Here is a 17024-nt window from a genome sequence, read left to right as displayed (position 1 = left end):
GACACATTAGAAAACAATTTGACAGCATCCTAAAAAATTAAACCTATATTTACTGTATGAATTATCAATCCCACTCCTAGATATTTCCCCAATAGAAACGAAAACAGGAACGCCTGGGTGGCTCAGCGGTTGAATATTACTCTTAGAGACCCGGGATCGAGTTCCACATCAGGCTCCCTGCATGGAGCCTTTTTCTCTCTCTGCCTCTCTCTCTGTGTCTCTCATGAATAACTAAATAAAATCTTTAAAAAAAAAAAAAAAGAAACGAAAACATTCACCCACAAAAAGACCTCTATGTAAATGTTTAAAGCAGCTTTATTTGTAATAGCTCCAAACTGGAAACAATCTAAATGTCCATCAACTGGACAAAGTGTGGCACATCAATAATGGAATACTACTCGGGAATAAAACTACTAACTACTGATTCATGTGAGGATAGGGATGAATTTCAAATGCATTGTACTAAGTGAAAGAAGGCAGACACTGAAATCTACACACGGTATGATTCCATTTTCAGGACATTTTAAAAAAGGCAAAACTATAGGATCAGAAAACAGATCAGTGGTTAACAGGGTCTGAGAGGTTGCTTATGAAGAAGCACAGAGATCTTTTTGGAGAGATGGAAATGTTCCTCCTATCTTGATTGTGGTGGTGATGGCTTGCTCAAAGTATGTCAAAGCTCACTGAATGGTATGCCTAAAAAGGATACCTTTTTTTTTTTTTTTTTGGTACGTAAATTATACCTCTTTATATATCTGACTTTAAAAAGCACCTTTTAGGGGCTTTCTATTATTCTTAAAATAAACCTGCTCTTTGGCATAGTTTACAAAACCCTGCACCATGTGCCTGGCCTACCTGTTCATCCTCATTACTGTCACTTTCCAATTTGCACATTCTATTTCAGCCATATTGGTCTCCTATTCCTCCAAGCTCAGAAAATTTCCACTGTTTCTCTTGTCTGAGATATTTCTGTCTAGATTTTTAAATTGTTGATTGCTTAACTTCATTAAAATCTGTACTTAAGAATCCTCTCTTCAGAAAAACCTTCTCTTAATTACTTTACCTAAAGCAGTGATTGTCACCTGGCTCTATCCCCATATCCTGCTTTGCCTTTCTTCATACTAATTATCACTACCTGACATTACAGTAGGTCTTTGTTTACTTTTTTTGGGGGGGTATCTTTAAAATATATAGTTACAAAGTGAAGAATCTTACCTGTTTATTTAAATATCCTTCTCCCAGTACCTATAACAGTGTCTTTTCCACAGTAGGTACTTAGTAAAAATTAATCAAACTGAGTAAATGTCAATACTGCCAATATTGGGGAGTCATTAAACAGAGGGAGACATGGAAAAATATTAAACAGAGGAGATGAGGCTTAGTTTTTTTTTTTTTTTTTTTGAGGCTTAGTTTTTAGAAGGGGACTTTGCATGTCATGGAGGAGTTGGAAGGAGGCAGAACTAGGGTAGGGAGACCAGTTTACCAGCTTTAATATACATGAGAGAAAAGGAAGACCCAAAATCAAGATAATGGGGATATCAGTGTAGAGGAAGAGATAGAGTGAAGAAAATGTAGAAGGCAAAATCAAGGACTAAAGGATTAGTAGTAGGGCAGCCCCGGTGGCGCAGCGGTTTAGTGCTGCCTGCAGCCCGGGGCGTGATCCTGGAGACCCTGGATCAAGTCCCACGTCGGGCTCTCTGCATGGAGCCTGCTTCTCCCTCTGCCTGTGTCTCTGCCTCTCATTCTCTCTCTGTGTCTCTATGAATAAATAAATAAAATATTTAAAAAAATATTAAAAAAAAAAAAATAAAATAAAGGATTAGTAGTAGTTAGGGAGCAGGAAGGAAGAATAACTTAGGCTCTGAGTTCTTTGCCTGACTGGTTGATAAGATAAAGGAGGCAGCAAGATGGTGAGTATAGTTCTGGACATGCTATCTTAGTAGAGCTATTCAGCCATCGTTTGAACCTACAGTGGCCCAGAAGAGAGGTTAAATTTCCAAGTATGGATTTGGTAGTTATCAGAATGCAGGAGGCAGTTAAAACCATAAGAGAGGAGAAATTGCCAAACAGAAGGTATATACTTCTTTAATAACTTATAATGTAGTTTTTGGTATGCATGTTTTTTCTCCATGGCAGACAGGTGATATGTATATATGTTTTTTAAAGTGCAAGGACTATATGACATTTTGTATCCTTTAAAATAAGTTCTTGTTGAATAATTATCTTTTTATATTAGGCCATGTGATCATAAATACAATTCCAGAACCTCTTGCTTGGGCCAGTATTTAATTAAAAAAAAAAAAAAGCCATCTAAGAAAAGAGCCTTTTAACTCCAGAAATTAACACCTCAAAGTTGCAAACTCCTGGCAAAAATTACAGTGAGATTCATCCTAACAATGTTAGTAAGTTTGTGATAAATCCTTTACAACAAATGACACAGTTTGCAAATAATACTTTTCAACAAAGGCTTTTCTCCATTTCCATTTATAGAAGCAATTTATCATATAACCTTCAAAAGACTAAAATAGTCATAACAGTAGCTAATGTTTAATGAGTGCTTACTTGGTGCTATGCTCAATCCCAAGCACTCCACCAAGATGATCTCATTTTATCCTATCATGACCCTATGAGGCATAGTATATTTTTATAATCCTCTTCTAACAGAGGAGGGCCTGGGGCTCTGAGGCTACAAAGCTTAACAAAAGTTGTGCTGCTGGTAAAGATATCGAGAAAGAATCTGACACCACATTTGTCTCTTGAAGGAACATATGTGATCAATTAGTTAGTATGGTTTTGTAAAACCTCTGATCCTGATGTGTTTGCTGCTTGGCTCTACATATTTTGTCTTGTTTATCTAACAAGATTATAACCTATATAAAGTCAGCTATAGTGATTTATGCATCTTATTTTAAAAAATACCTAACATCCTGTGGCCTCAAAATAAAAATGTACTGATTGAATTGAATATTATCCTTCAAACTAACAGATCCCACATCCCCATTTGTCCTCTTTGAGGGATTGGGTATATGTCGCTTTAATGAAGGGTGGAGGAAGAATGAAGGTGTTTCTCATTCCACATATTTTTCAAAGGAGTAGGCTCCTTTGTGACGATAAATATAACCTTACTTGAAGTTAAATATATCAACATTATTACTTCATCTGCCTGCTACTATGTGTATCACCTGTTGCTTATCTCCAAATACCTAGTTGAAAAGCATTCATTAGTCACTTGCTACACATAACTTGAATAATTTATATTCTACTTTTATTTCTCATTGAAGATTTCTTAAAAACTTGTGTCTGGCACATAAACTTCTCATTAGCACCTCCAACTTTGGGGAAAAAATATGATGTGTGCTGGTCTGATCTACTCTAAATATGTATTTTCTTACTCTGAATCTGTACCATGTGATTTTACTATAAGTGTAAAAGCCAAAAAGAAGCTAAACTGATTCAAAGTCTTTAGGGAAAAATTATGTATATATCAAATTTGTCATGACATTTACAAATTTAAAAAAAATTATGACATGAAATTTTACTTTTAAATGTATAGTTGATTTAATTTATAGGTAAGTACAATTAATGGAATAAAAGGATATTATAAAATGTAAATTCAACTGGCTAGTGATCAGTTATTGACTTAAATTCAAATTCACCATTTAGGTAGTTGTAGCATTACTATAGATATGCTATAGATAATGGTACAGATAGTATTAGTACCATTTTAGACATTACTAACTTTGAAATATGCAACCTTTAGTCAATAGTCAGCAAATATTTATTGAGCACCTACTATGTGTCAGGCATATGTTCTGGGGTTACATTGGTAACCTAGTAGACTCAGTTCCTGTGTCTGTAACTAACCTACTAGAAAGACAAAAGCAAAAAACCAAGTCATTAAAATGACAAATTACTGCAAGTTGCAATAAATGTTAAACAAATGGGGGCTGGGATAGAGAATCACATTGGAGAATGGCTGGGCGTCAGAGTAAAAATGTTTTGATGCTGGCCTCTATAAGGAGGAAACATTTAATCTGAACATTGAAGAATGGGTAATATATAGGTGAAAGGTATATGTTATGTGTATGTGCGCAAATGCACGTGTACAATATTAGCAGGAAGCTGTGATACAAAGCTCTTGAGGCAGGAAATTCAGAGTAACTTCAGAAAGAAACTGGGTAGGGTTGGAAAAAGGTAGATGAATGAAGGGCAGTGGTGACAGGTGAGGTTGGCAACGTAAGCAGGAACAGGATTGTGTAGGGCTCTGTGAGTCATTGAAAAGGAGTTTGGATATTATTTTAAGTAGAATGGAAAGCCATTGAAAGGTGTTAAGCAGGGACATGACAAGATCTGATTTATTGTCTAAGAAGGACAGTCATTGTGGTGAGGAAAAGGTGAGGAAAACAGATCCACAGAGGAACAAGGATAGACACAGAGAGGCTGTGGGGAAGCCACTGTGGTTTTCAAGGTAGGACGTGGTGGTGGCTTGGATCAGGTTGGTAGAAGTGAAGGTAGAAAGACGTGGATAGGTTGCTGGTGTGAATGTGGAGATAGAGGGAGAGACAGGACTAAAGGCTGACTCAGTTTCTTGACTTGAGACAAATGTAAGTGAATGTGGGGGTGGAGCCATTTTGTGGTAGGATTGGATTGTTTTGAACATATGTTAGATTTGGAATGTTTGTAAGCCATCCAAATACAGATAACAAGCTTATTAGTGTGGAGTTCAAAGGAGGGGACAAAGTTAGAAATATAGTGTTGGGAATAATTAGGTTATAAACAGTGTTTAAAACTGTGAGTGTGAGCCACCTGGGTGGCTTGGTGGCTGAGCATCTGCCTTTGGCTCAGGTCATAATCCTGGGGTCCTGGAATCAAGTTCTACATCAGGCTCCCCACAGGGATCCTGCTTCTCCCTCTGCCTATGTCTCTACCTCTCTCTGTGTCTCTGGTAAATAAATAAATATTTTTTAAAAAGCAACAAGAAAAAACCTCTGGGAGTGGATGAGATCACCTAGGAAAAATATTCAAACAGAAAAAGAAAAGCATTTAGAAGAAATTCCTGAGAAACACTGCCATTTAGAGACTGCTTATGAATCAAGGAACTTGCAAGGAACCTGAGGTGGCCAGAGAAGTGAGAAAGACCAGGAAACCCTCATAAAGGAACAATGTTAAGTAATTAAAATTTGGATAACAACAGTCTTTCTGTGCCTCTATTTCCTTATCTCTAAAAAATTATAAAATAAAAGGACTTTTTCTTAAATAAAAAAAATACAGAGTAGGTATTAGTTTTCTGTTGTTGCTATAACAAAGTACCATACACTTAATGGCTTACAGCAACAAAAATATGTCATCTTACATTTCTGGAGGTCAGAAGTCTGAAACAGGTCTTTTACCCTGGGTTAATATCAGTGTGTCAGCAGGCTTGTGTGGCTTCTGGAAGCTCTAGGGGACAGATAATTTGTTTCTTTGCTTTCTCCAGCTTCCAGAAATTGCCGACATTCCTTGACTTTTAACTCCCTTCCATCTTCAAAGCTAACAATGGAAGACTGAGACTTGACATCCCTCCAACCTTGCATCCATGTCTTTCTGACTCTGCCTTCTCTTTGCCTTCCCCTACCTCTTCCACTTTTAAAGGTGCTTGTAATTATATGTGACTCACCTGGCTAACCCAGGATACTCTATCTCAATGTCAGTGGATTAGCAATATTAATTCTATATTCAGCTTAATTCCCCTTGGCTATATAATATACCATACTCACAGGTTCTTGAAATTGAAATATGGACACTTGAAGGCGGCTATTATTCCACTAATCACAGATAGTAGTAACATATACCTCACAGGATTGTAATGAGGATAAAATGAATCAATACACAAAATACTTTCATCTGGCATATGGTCAATATCCAATAAACATTGGGTATTATTATTACTGTATTTCATTTCTATCTCAATCACTAGCCAGTGAGTTTCTCAGACAAGTGTTCTCTTCTATTCATCTTTATAACACAGATCATAGATGTTTATGAAATATTTTTTGAATGAATGCACAACACAAAGAACATTCAAGAATGTTTAGGGAATAAACAAATGCAAACATGTATACCTCAGATAGAGCTACAGAAATGTCCTACTAACCTTGTTTCTTTTGCCTTCATCAGAACTTTGTGAGATAGACTGGCAACCCTCCAAACCAATTCTTTTGTATTTGAATTCTCGGACCAACCATTTACTCATATATGAAACCTCAAGTATTTTTGTAGTATATGTTGACTTATTTCTACCCCATCTACTTCCTCTCCCATCTTTGGTTCCTTTTGACACTTTTCCCCCTTTATTCATTCAACAAACATGACTTTAGAGTGTACTACGTGCCAGGAATAAGGCTAGGCACCCCCTAAAACAAAGCTGACTTAGACATAGCCTTCAAGAGGAACTAAATTCTCAGCATTTTACTAGTTAATGTCTCCTAAGTTTCTTCCCTACTTTCTCTTCCTCCAACTACCAGCTGATTCAGACCCTTGTCACTTATTTAAGTGTTTTGTCTTTTCCTTAAGTAGAAGCCCAGAGTCAGATTACCTAATTTTATATACTCTGTTTTTTTAAAAAATTTTTATTAAGTAATCTCTATGCCCAATGTGGGACTCAAACTCATGAACCTGAGATCAAGAACTGCATGCTCTACCAACTGAGCCAGATGGGTGCCCCTACATACTCTGGTTTTAACATATGGGAGATGATTTGGGCAAAATTCTTAGCCTGCAAAAATGTTCACATTCTGGATCATACCTGGCCAAGCCCCAAGTCTCAATTACAAACTCCTTGACCCTAAACCTGCGAGCTACTTGACAGTAGGCTAGCAATTTCTTTTAATTATATAAAATTCCCATAGTATATGGAGGGACCTCATCTGCTCCTGGAAGGATAGTATTCCATTACCTTGTTCTTTTACTTTGACTTGGGTCTTACTAAGGCCCTGGAATGTAAATCTCTCAAGTGCCTTAGATAATACAAATATCTGTTTTAAGATTTATGGCAAAAATAAAATTATTTCAGGGCTGTAGTTAGCTGGCAATGGTTTGCCTCAGAAAAACCACAAACTGCAAATGTAAGTGTTGTGTTGGTATCATTTGTAGAAGTAGGGCAGAAAAATTCTTGCGGCTTCAGAAGAAGGGAGATACTTGCAAACCCCCTTTGAACTCTGCACTGGTCTATTTTAAAACAGAAGAATGGTCATGTCATTCTCTGGCTCAAAAATTTCAAATAGCTCATTTTTGCCAACAAGATTAATCTAGACTTTTTGGCCTTGCCTGTAAGATCTGCCACAAACCAGCCTCAACTTACCTTTCTGGCGTTATGACTACCTCCCCTCTGCCAGAGCCACACTGTTTTCATTATTCTTTAAACAAATACACACATGCTATAGTCTTGCTGAGGCAGTGCTAAAATGTAATTTTAAAGGGGGAAATAGAAATGTCCCACTTCTTTTTAATTAGTTGATTAATTAGTTTGAGAGGTGGAGGGAGAGAAGAGAAGTGGAGGGAGAGAATCTTAAGCTGGCTCTATGCTCAGGGTAGAGCCCGATGTGGGGCTCTATCTTGACATTGAGATCTTGACCTGAGCTGAAATCAAGAGTCAGATGCTTAACCGACTGAGCCATCCAGGCACCCCAGTAATGTCTCACTTCTAATCTCAGAGTAGGTGATAATATTAATAATAGTTACTATATAACAAGCATTGTACAAAAAGCACTGTATAGACATTAATTCATTTTAATCTTTACAACCTAATCCTTATCACATTTTACCAAAAAAGGAAACTCAAGTGTTAAAAGAAAATTGCCCAAGGTCACATTTAGAAAATGCTGTAGCCAAGATTTCAACTGATGATGTAGCTTCATAACCATGTCAATCTTCTGGAGAGACTTGTTCCCTGCGGAGGGATTGTTCTGATGACAGCTGAACCTAGTCTAGGAACTTTTATTGCCTCTGCTGTCTTCTGCTGACTTTATAAAACTTTGCTGTTTAAAATTGAGCCTTCCAAATGAGCCTTAAAGCCTGTGTGCTCCGTAGAACCAAAGTGTGCTTTATAATTGGACTCTTTTCTTTCTTTTTTCTAAAAAGGACCAAACAAAGCTAGAGGTTTCCCTGTATCATCTCCCTTGCTGAGAACCTTTATTGAATTACAAATTCATAAGTGAAATGTTTATGTGAGTTATATAATTTAAGCTTTCCATGAGAATGCCCTGAGATAATGGATAACAGCTGTGAGTAGCTTTAATACCAACTTGATCGTACCTGGAGCGCCTTCATAGCCGGAGAGGCTGGCCTGCAGTGGTTCTCAGTCTTGGCTGCACATTAGAATCACAAGACAAGCAGAGCTTTTGAGAAACACTCGGTGGCCGGGCTCCTCCCCAGACCAGTTCAATTGTAGTCTGGTGTTCGTGGAAGTGCAGGGTGGGTGGGTAGGTGGGTGGAGTTAGCAGGCACTGGTAGTTTTCGAAGGCACCTCAGGTGATACTGATGTGCAGCTAGAGCCAAGGCTACAAGAAAAAAAAAAGGTGTTTATGTAGTTGTAGTGATCCAAAAGCCCTAATGGCAATCCCAACCCCTAATTAACTTAAATTCAAACAGTATGTGTCCTTCTTAACTGTCCAAAATGTGTTTTTAAAAATATGACCAATGGCAGTTCTCTGAAGACATACATGAATTAAGGAAATACAAAACATTTTGGGGATGGGATGTCCCTTGGAGTTCCTCAATGTGTATTTGAATGTGGTTTGAGCACGTGCATCATCTGTCTCTTGGGAGCTGGTCAGAATGCAGAATGTCACGCTCTCCCCTAGGGCAGGCTCTACACACTCAGGCAAGAGCCACACATTAAAGTGTGAGAAGCACTGTGTTGGAAATCCTGTCAGCCACTACATTTCTCAAATAGGGATAAAGGAAACAGGATAGCTACCAGCTGACGGAACTCCCACTCAGAGCCTAAACTCCCACACTGGAAGCCAGGAGACCATGTCTACTGATTCCTGGGCATGTGACTTTTCCACTACATTATGCTGATATGCCATGAAAATAAACTATTGTGGGTCTCTTTCCCTGAGCAGATCCAGATTATTATCTTTCCTCTGCATCAAGGATGTTTCCAGGCTGTGGGATGGAAAATGGAGCTTTTAATGATCACCTCATGTTTGAAAAAGGGGGAAAGACTCTTAAGATAAAATACATACAAGTAGAATTGATCTGTAAAGTCTAATTTTCCTTGGCCTCAGAGAAAAAAAACTATAGTAAAATTACTGAAAAGTCATTTTTAAAGAAATACAAGAATGCTTTGAGTATGAAGCTATAAAATAGAATTATTTTCTTGAACTGTAGTTGGATAAAAGGGGCACCGGGGTGGCTCAGTCGGTTACGTGTCTGACTCCTGACATTGGCTCAGGTCATGATCTCAGGGTCCTGGGATTGAGCTCTGTGTCATCAAGCTCCATACTCAGTAGGGTGTCTGCTTCTCTCCCTCTCTCTCTGCCCCTCCCCTCTCCCTTTTTTTCTCTCTCTCTCCCCTTCTCTCTTAGTTAAATAAATAAATCTTTTAAAAAATCTTAAGTAAAAAGGTTGGGTTTTATTCCAATAAAAGTTTCCATTTCAGCTCTGCTTAAAATCATTTGTTGGTATAAATTTTTGCCAGGCTACAAATCTTAGATGTGTGTAGATGTAATTGTTTATGACCCTCTATAACTGAAATTATTTCACTCTGTGGCACCCTATTCTGCCAATGGTAGAAGACTTAATATTATCAAATTGGGGTCACTTGAACAAACCACCTCCTTGTAGTAAATGTGGAGGCAGGGATCCCTGGGTGGCGCAGCGGTTTGGCGCCTGCCTTTGGCCCGAGGCGCGATCCTGGAGACCCGGGATCGAATCCCACGTCGGGCTCCCGGTGCATGGAGCCTGCTTCTCCCTCTGCCTGTGTCTCTGCCTCTCTCTCTCTCTCTCTGTGAGACTATCATAAATAAATAAAAATTAAAAAAAATAAATGTGGAGGCAAAAATCAGCATTACTTTCCTACGAAGGCTGAGGGTAAGGGCACTTCTGTAACATTTGGTATTAAGGCAGGTATAGGCACTACATGCCATCCCTATATAGCTGGGTGGTATCACATGGTCTAGTCTCATCAACATTTCTGGCATCAGCTTTGCCTGCTGCCCTCAGAGACAGGTGACCTGCTTTCACTTCATCCAGTTGTCGGTTTCTGCTCTAGGCTCCCAAAACTTGCCTGCAGGCTTGCCTCTTCTGCCCACCCCTCTCCTGCCTGGGCCCAGAGAGGAAGAATGCAAAGTGCTAGGATTTTTCAGAGACCCATGGCCCCTGAACCCTAGTTTCAGAGTCTAGGAATCTCTCTTGCCTTCCTGTTTGTTGAATGCCTCCCTTTCTGGTGGGAATTGTTCTTACATACTTACACATTTCTTCTGCTCTACCATTCACGGTATAAACTCCATGCTCCAATTTGGCCAGTTTGTGCTCTTGATATTTTTAAATTTTAATTCCAGTATAGTTAATATACAATGTTGTATTGGTTTCAGATATACAATACAGTGATTCAACACTTCCACACATTACCCAGTGCTCATCAATACTGGCTCTTGATATATATATATATATATATATATATATATATATATATATGCTCTTGAATATATATATTCCCTTTTAAATATATATTTATAAATATATAAATAAATAAATAAATAAATAAATAAATAAATAAATAAAACTCCTTTTTACCTCAATGCCAGAAATGTATAGCTGGATAAGGGTCTCCCCAGGTGCTCAAAAACCAGGTGGAGAAAACAGCCTTCTTTTTCCAGGCTGTGTCACCCATACCCTAAGAACAGCCTACAAAGAAACTCCTCAGTACTATTTGGGTGGTGGAGAGAAAAGCAATGGGGAAAACCTGGACAACACAGTTTTTGTTTTTGTTTTATTTTTTAAAAGTTATTTATTTGACAGAGGGAAAGGGAGAGAGAATTTCAAGCAGACTCCAAGTTGAGCTCAGAGCTTGACATGGGGCTTGATCCCACAACCCTGAGATCATGACCTAAGCCAAAGCCAAGAGTTGACAATTAACTGACTTCACCACCAGGGGCCCCTGGACAATACATATATATATTTTAAGATTTTATTTATTTATTCATGAGAAACACACGAGAGAGAGAGAGAGAGAGAGGCAGAGACACAGGCAGAGGGAGAAGTAGGCTCCATGCAGGGAGCCTGACGCGGGACTCCATCCCGGGACCCCAGGATTGTGCCCTGGGCTGAAGGTGGCGCTAAACCGCTGAGCCACCCGGGCTGCCCTGAACAATATATTTTTAAAATGAACCACAACCCTGCCCAAATCCCTCAGATTAAACCATATTTTAAGTCTAGTATGGTAAAGGTCTTTCAATTTTTCAGGCTTCTATTTATGAGAGGCAGAGAATTATATAAACATTATTTGAGGGGATCCCTGGGTGGCTCAGCGATTTGGCGCCTGCCTTTGGCCCAGGGCGATCCTGGAGTCCCGGAATCGAGTCCCGCGTCGGGCTCCCGGCGTGGAGCCTGCTTCTCCCTCTGCCTGTGTCTCTACCCCCCACCCCCATGAATAAATAAATAAAATCTTAAAAAAGAAACACATTATTTGAATACCCTGTGCAAGACACTTCATAAGTCCAATGTGAAAGATATATACACTCCGTGCCCTCAGGTGTGTATTAGTTATCCATTGTTGCTGTAACAAGTTACAACACTCATTGGCTTAAAACAGTACAAATGTATTAAGAGTCCTAGAGGTCAGAAGCCCAAACCCAGTCTCACTGGGCTAAATCCTGTGTTCCTTTTGGAGGCTCTAGGGGAGAATTCGTTTTCTTGCCTTCTCTAGGTTCATAAGGCTGCCTATATTCCTTGGCTTATAGCCCCTTTTCCAAATTGAAATGCAGCAAGTAGCACCTCCCTTCTCTGACCTCTGCCTCCTACTGATGTCTTTTCTCTCTGACTCTGAGCCCCCTTGACTCCCTATTAATAGGACACTTGTGTTAGGTTGGGCTCACTCAGATAATCCAGGATAAACTCCCTGTCTCAAGATCTTTATTTTTATCACATCTGAAAGTCTCTTTTAGTATATAAGGTAGCATATTCATAGGTTCAGGGATTACGATGTGGACACCTGGGTGCCTGGGTGGCTCAGTTGGTAGGGCATCTGCCTTTGGTTCAGGTTGTGATCCTGGGATCCTGGGATTGAGTCCTGTGATGGGCTCCCTCTTAGCGAGGAGTCTGCTTCTCCCTCTCCTGCTGCCCCTCCCCCTGCTTGTGCTCACATCCTCTCTCTCTGCAAAATAAATAAAATCTTAAACAAAAAGGATGTGGACACCTTTGGTTGGGGGGTACTATTCACCACAGGCCTCCAAGAGGAGAGGCACATGATAAAATATAATAGTTGGAAAATTTTCTGAGATACAAATCTATGTTTTTCTTCCTGTATTTTATTTTTTAAAAAGATTTATTTATTTATTCGAGAGAGAGTGAGAGAGAGCATGAGAGCACAGGTGAGAGGGGCAAAGGGAGAGGGAGAGAGAGTCTTAAGAGGACTCTGTGCTGAGCACCAATGGGGCTCAATCTTATGACCCTAAGATCATGACCCCGAGATCATGACCTATGCCAAAACCAGGAGTCAGACACTCAACGAACTTTGCCACCCAGGTGCCCTTGTTTCATATTCTTTATCTTCTCCCATTCAAGCAGGAAGCCAGGGTATGACTTGCCTCAGAAGGGCAGAAAGCAGAAGTTGTTGGCAGTACACTTCCCTTTCTGACTTTTGATTTTGTGAAGGCTAAGTGCACTGAGGAAATTAATCTGGGTGTTTCAGGGAAAGCTGAACAGGAAGCATGGAGACAGGGACAGGCTCCATTTTGTCTTCAGGGTGAGTGGGTGGGTTTAGGAGTCAGGTGTGAAGCTCTTGACCCCTGGAAGTGGTGAGAGCTCAGAGAAAGAACTGCATGGCTCTTGGCTTTGTCAGGATTCCTATGCTCAGGCATAGCCCAGAATTAGCATAGTTGCAGTAACCAAGAGTCTGTGGTGGGTTTCTGATGACTGAGGTTCAGAGGAACCTATAGGGAGGTCCTGCAAGCAGGACCAAGAATGAACAAAATCAGAATACCCCCCAGCCTGTCAGAATGGGGGCTTGGAATAAAAAATAAACGGGTTTGAGGAGAATAAGGAAATCCATTATTTCTTGCTCAACTGTCTAAACCATAAATAAAAAACGGAATAAGATCACTACCCTAAAAGGAATATAAAGAAGACAGATGTTTCTTCATTCCTCCCACCTCTCTTTAAGTACAAATCTTCCTCAACCTACAACAGGCTTATGTCCTGACAAACAATTGTAAATTGAAAATACCAAAAGTTGAAATATCTTAAGTCAGAAATTAGGCATTTAATACACCTAGACTACTGGACATGATAGCTTGGCCTGGCCTATGTTAAGTGCGCCCAGAACACCAACATAAGCCTACAGGTGGGCAAACTCATCTAACACAAAGCCTACTTTATAATAAAGTGTTCAAAAACTCATGTAACTTACTGAATACTGCACTAAAAGTGAAACACAGAATGGTTATATGGACACAGGATGCTTGTCTGTGTATCTGTTGTTTATCCCATTGACTACCTGGCTGCGTGGAAGCTGCAGCTCCTTGCTGCTGCCCAGCATCACGAGTGAGTGTTGTACTGCATACCACTAGTCTGAGAAAAGATTCAAATTCAAAATTCAAAGTAAGTTTTCTACTGAATGCATGTTGCTTTTGCACCATCGTGAAGTCAACCATCGTAAGGCAGGGACTGTAGAGTGTAAGACGCAGTCAAATAACAGGGCTTCACACTACAGTGCTAGAAGAGTTCCTGGGAGGGAAGTACAGGGCAGGGAGGGGCACCTGATTCTAACTTAGAGGGTCAGGAAAGACTATCTGGGAGAATTGACATCTAAGCTGATTAGGGGATCTCAAGTCTTGGTGATTGGAAAAATAGTGACAAGAAAAGGGAAGGAGAGGAAGAGCCTCCATAGAAGAATGCCTGGCCAGGAGTTGAAGTTCAGCTAGTGCTCTGGCCAGGTGAGCCATACCTCTATTCCCCTGAAGCGAGGGGCAGTCATTTCTCTTGTTTTTCTCCCTTTCTCTCCCCCTCCAATCGCCACCTCTGGAGAGTTCCTTATTAAGATTCTCATCAGGCTCTGCGAAAGCTTCTGACAGCCCAGGCTGAGATGTGCCCCAGGCTAGGGAGCGTCTGTGTCTGGTGCTCAGAGGAGAAGTTGCACCTGCGGTCCAGGTTTTGATTCACATATGTAGGGGTGTGAGTTGGAGCTGTAAGAATCAGTAACCTGAATAAGGGAGAGAAAGTAGAGATGGAAGAGAGCAAAGTGGTGAGGAAAACCTTAGATTTGACTGTAGTTAGTGGCATTCAAATACCTCCCCTCAATATTTTTTTTAATCAAGAGTTGGTTTAGTTTTCCAGGCCAGTTCTCATAACATGACTTAATATGGCCAAACTATAATATCCACAGCACCAGAGAAACAAATCCCTCCTTATTATGTTGTTTCTATTTGTTCCAGGTTCCAACTGGGGATTTCAAGAACTCATTTTTCTCACAATCCCAAAAATAAAAGTGCCCCCTCCCTGTCTGTCACCCCCAACCCTACTTACACGGGCCTGGCTTTTTCATGGATCCCAGTGACAGTGGCTGGAGTTGGGCACTGGGGCTTCTTGGTGGGGGTGGGGCAGCAAGGGAAGAAGGGTGGCGGGGACAGCGAGGCAAAGGCCCACGGCTGCCAAGGCTGCGTTCTCAAAGAAGGACTGGCTCTCTATGGTCTGGCAGAGCTCTTCTGCTTTTTCTACAAGGACTACATGAAATAATCCATATATTAATGATTTCTTCACTTCTGACTGTGTCTCTATTCACCTGCCCTGGTAGATAAAAAATACAACATCAGGACCTCTTGGGTTTCTTGTCCCCTCCCCTCTCTTCTTTAATCCAGCACCTATGGCTGTGGATCTCAAGAAGAGGGCACTGGAGGTGGGAAGGAGCATGTGATCCTGGTCTACATTGGCACCTGTGAAGAGAAATGTCCATAGCTCCTGCTACCTGGTCCATACTTGGAGCACAGGAATTGTTCTTCAAGTCCACCTCTTCTTCAATCAGTTCACACCCGTGAGGCCTGTAGGTCAAGTTTAACCCACAGAGACTACAGTGGCCTGAATGTTTATGTCTCCCCAAAATTCATATGTCGAAGCCCTAGCCCTCAAGGTGATGGTATTTGGAGGTGGAGCTTTGGGAGGCACTTGGGTCATGAGTGTGGAGCGCTAGTGATGGGATTAGTACCCTTAGAAAAGAGACTCCAGAGAGCTCTCTCACTTATTCCACCATGTGAAGACAAAGTGAGAAGACTGAAAAAGCAGGTCTTCACCAGACACTGAATCTTCTGGCACCTTGCTCTTGGACTTCCCAGCCTCTAGACCTGTGAGAAATACAATTGTGTTAATTATAAGTTACCCAGTCTATGGCATTCCTGCTATAACAGACCTCATAGACTGAGACAGGAACATTTAATTTGACCCATGGAATTGATCCAGTTAAAAGTTAAGAGTTTGTAACTTAAACTTTGGATTTGAAAAATTGGAAGGTCTGGCAATGCTGGACCCCCACTCTTATTAGACAGCAGTTGACAGACTTTGAGTAACAGCTGCCTTGCAACATGGGCCATTTCACTCAAGGACACCTGAAGGTATCTTAGTTGTAATGTAACTCCTGGTTTAGAAACGACATTTATTTCCTGGAATCTTACCTATTCCCACCCCTGTCCCTTCCTCTACTCACCAGCTACTGAGAACAATGTGTGGATTATTTCTGCTCTAGTAACTCAAAAGATCTCCTCCCTCTGACCGCCTCTCACACTTTCTTTCATCACCTCAATCAAGTAGTGGCTCTTCCTAGTCTGAAGGACACTCTGCCTTCCCCTTGCTGCTGAATAAAACATTGTGTTTATGCACATAATAAATTCCCTTCCCCTAAGGGCTTGTGCTTTTGGAACACAAAGGCCAGAAAGGCTGGAAAGGCTATTTTTATGTTCTGTTACATTCCTTGAGAAAATGGACAGAAACCGCTCAAATAAAGGGAAGGGAATAAGAGGAGGGAAACTCCACTGTAAATTAATGTATAAAAATATTATAAAGCCATGATTACTTATTTAACAAAATAAGACATACTGACTGTTAAAGCTCAAGCATCACTGAGTACATGAATGTTCCCAGATATCCCACCACCCAGAAGTGATTGCCATTCACCTGTTATTTCATAAGTGCTATTTATGATTTTTTTCAGAAATAGGATCATAGTACTATATTATTCTGTACCTTGACTTTTTCCACTTAACAATATATTGTGAACATGTTTCCATCTCAACCCAAATTGATTTATCTCATTGATTAAATTGGCAGCAAGGATCCCTTTGTATGATCGAACCATTGTTTATTTCTCAAATCCCCTTTTGGTTGTTTAAAGTGTTTATTATAATAGAAGCAATGAATAGTCTTCTCCATACATCTTTGCACAACTTGTAGAAGTATGTCCTAGAAGAGGATCCACTGGGTCGAGGAGCATGTGCGTTTGAAATTTTTGGTAGATATTGACAGTATATCTCCCAAATTTTACAGTGTCTGTAGCATTGCATTAGACTTTCTATTTTTCCCACACTTTTGCCAACATTAAGCTTTATCCAATAAAACTTTTTTGAGTTATCTCTTGCTATTAAAAATGTGAATAAAAGGTACATATTTTTTACCTTGGAGAGAATATAGTAAGTATATTGGCAATAATGGAAACTTTCATTAATGAGTAAGATTTTTGATGTGTTTCACTAAGGAGCTGCATGGTGAAAAATTAACAGGAAGAAGAAACAGGGGTGAGGAAGCCTACAGAGGTCAAGTACAGCCTGGGGTGTGGC

The 17024-nt window shown here is 40.1% G+C and overlaps 1 long non-coding RNA gene across 1 annotated transcript; it reads right to left on the bottom strand.

Moving 5' to 3' along the window:
• Positions 1-382: 382 nt before the first annotated feature.
• On the bottom strand, positions 383-15660 carry LOC140639961 (uncharacterized). Its single transcript, XR_012036616.1, has 5 exons — positions 15404-15660; positions 14728-14924; positions 14150-14404; positions 8293-8537; positions 383-1758 (listed from the first exon to the last, which is right to left on the bottom strand). It is a non-coding gene; the product is annotated as an uncharacterized lncRNA (long non-coding RNA).
• Between the last annotated feature and the right edge of the window lie 1364 nt (positions 15661-17024).

This window comes from Canis lupus, chromosome 9 (assembly GCF_048164855.1).
Source record: "Canis lupus baileyi chromosome 9, mCanLup2.hap1, whole genome shotgun sequence".
Taxonomy (NCBI): domain Eukaryota; kingdom Metazoa; phylum Chordata; class Mammalia; order Carnivora; family Canidae; genus Canis; species Canis lupus.
The sequence above is the reverse complement of the archived record's forward strand: the minus strand, read 5'-3'. Positions and strand labels throughout refer to the sequence as shown.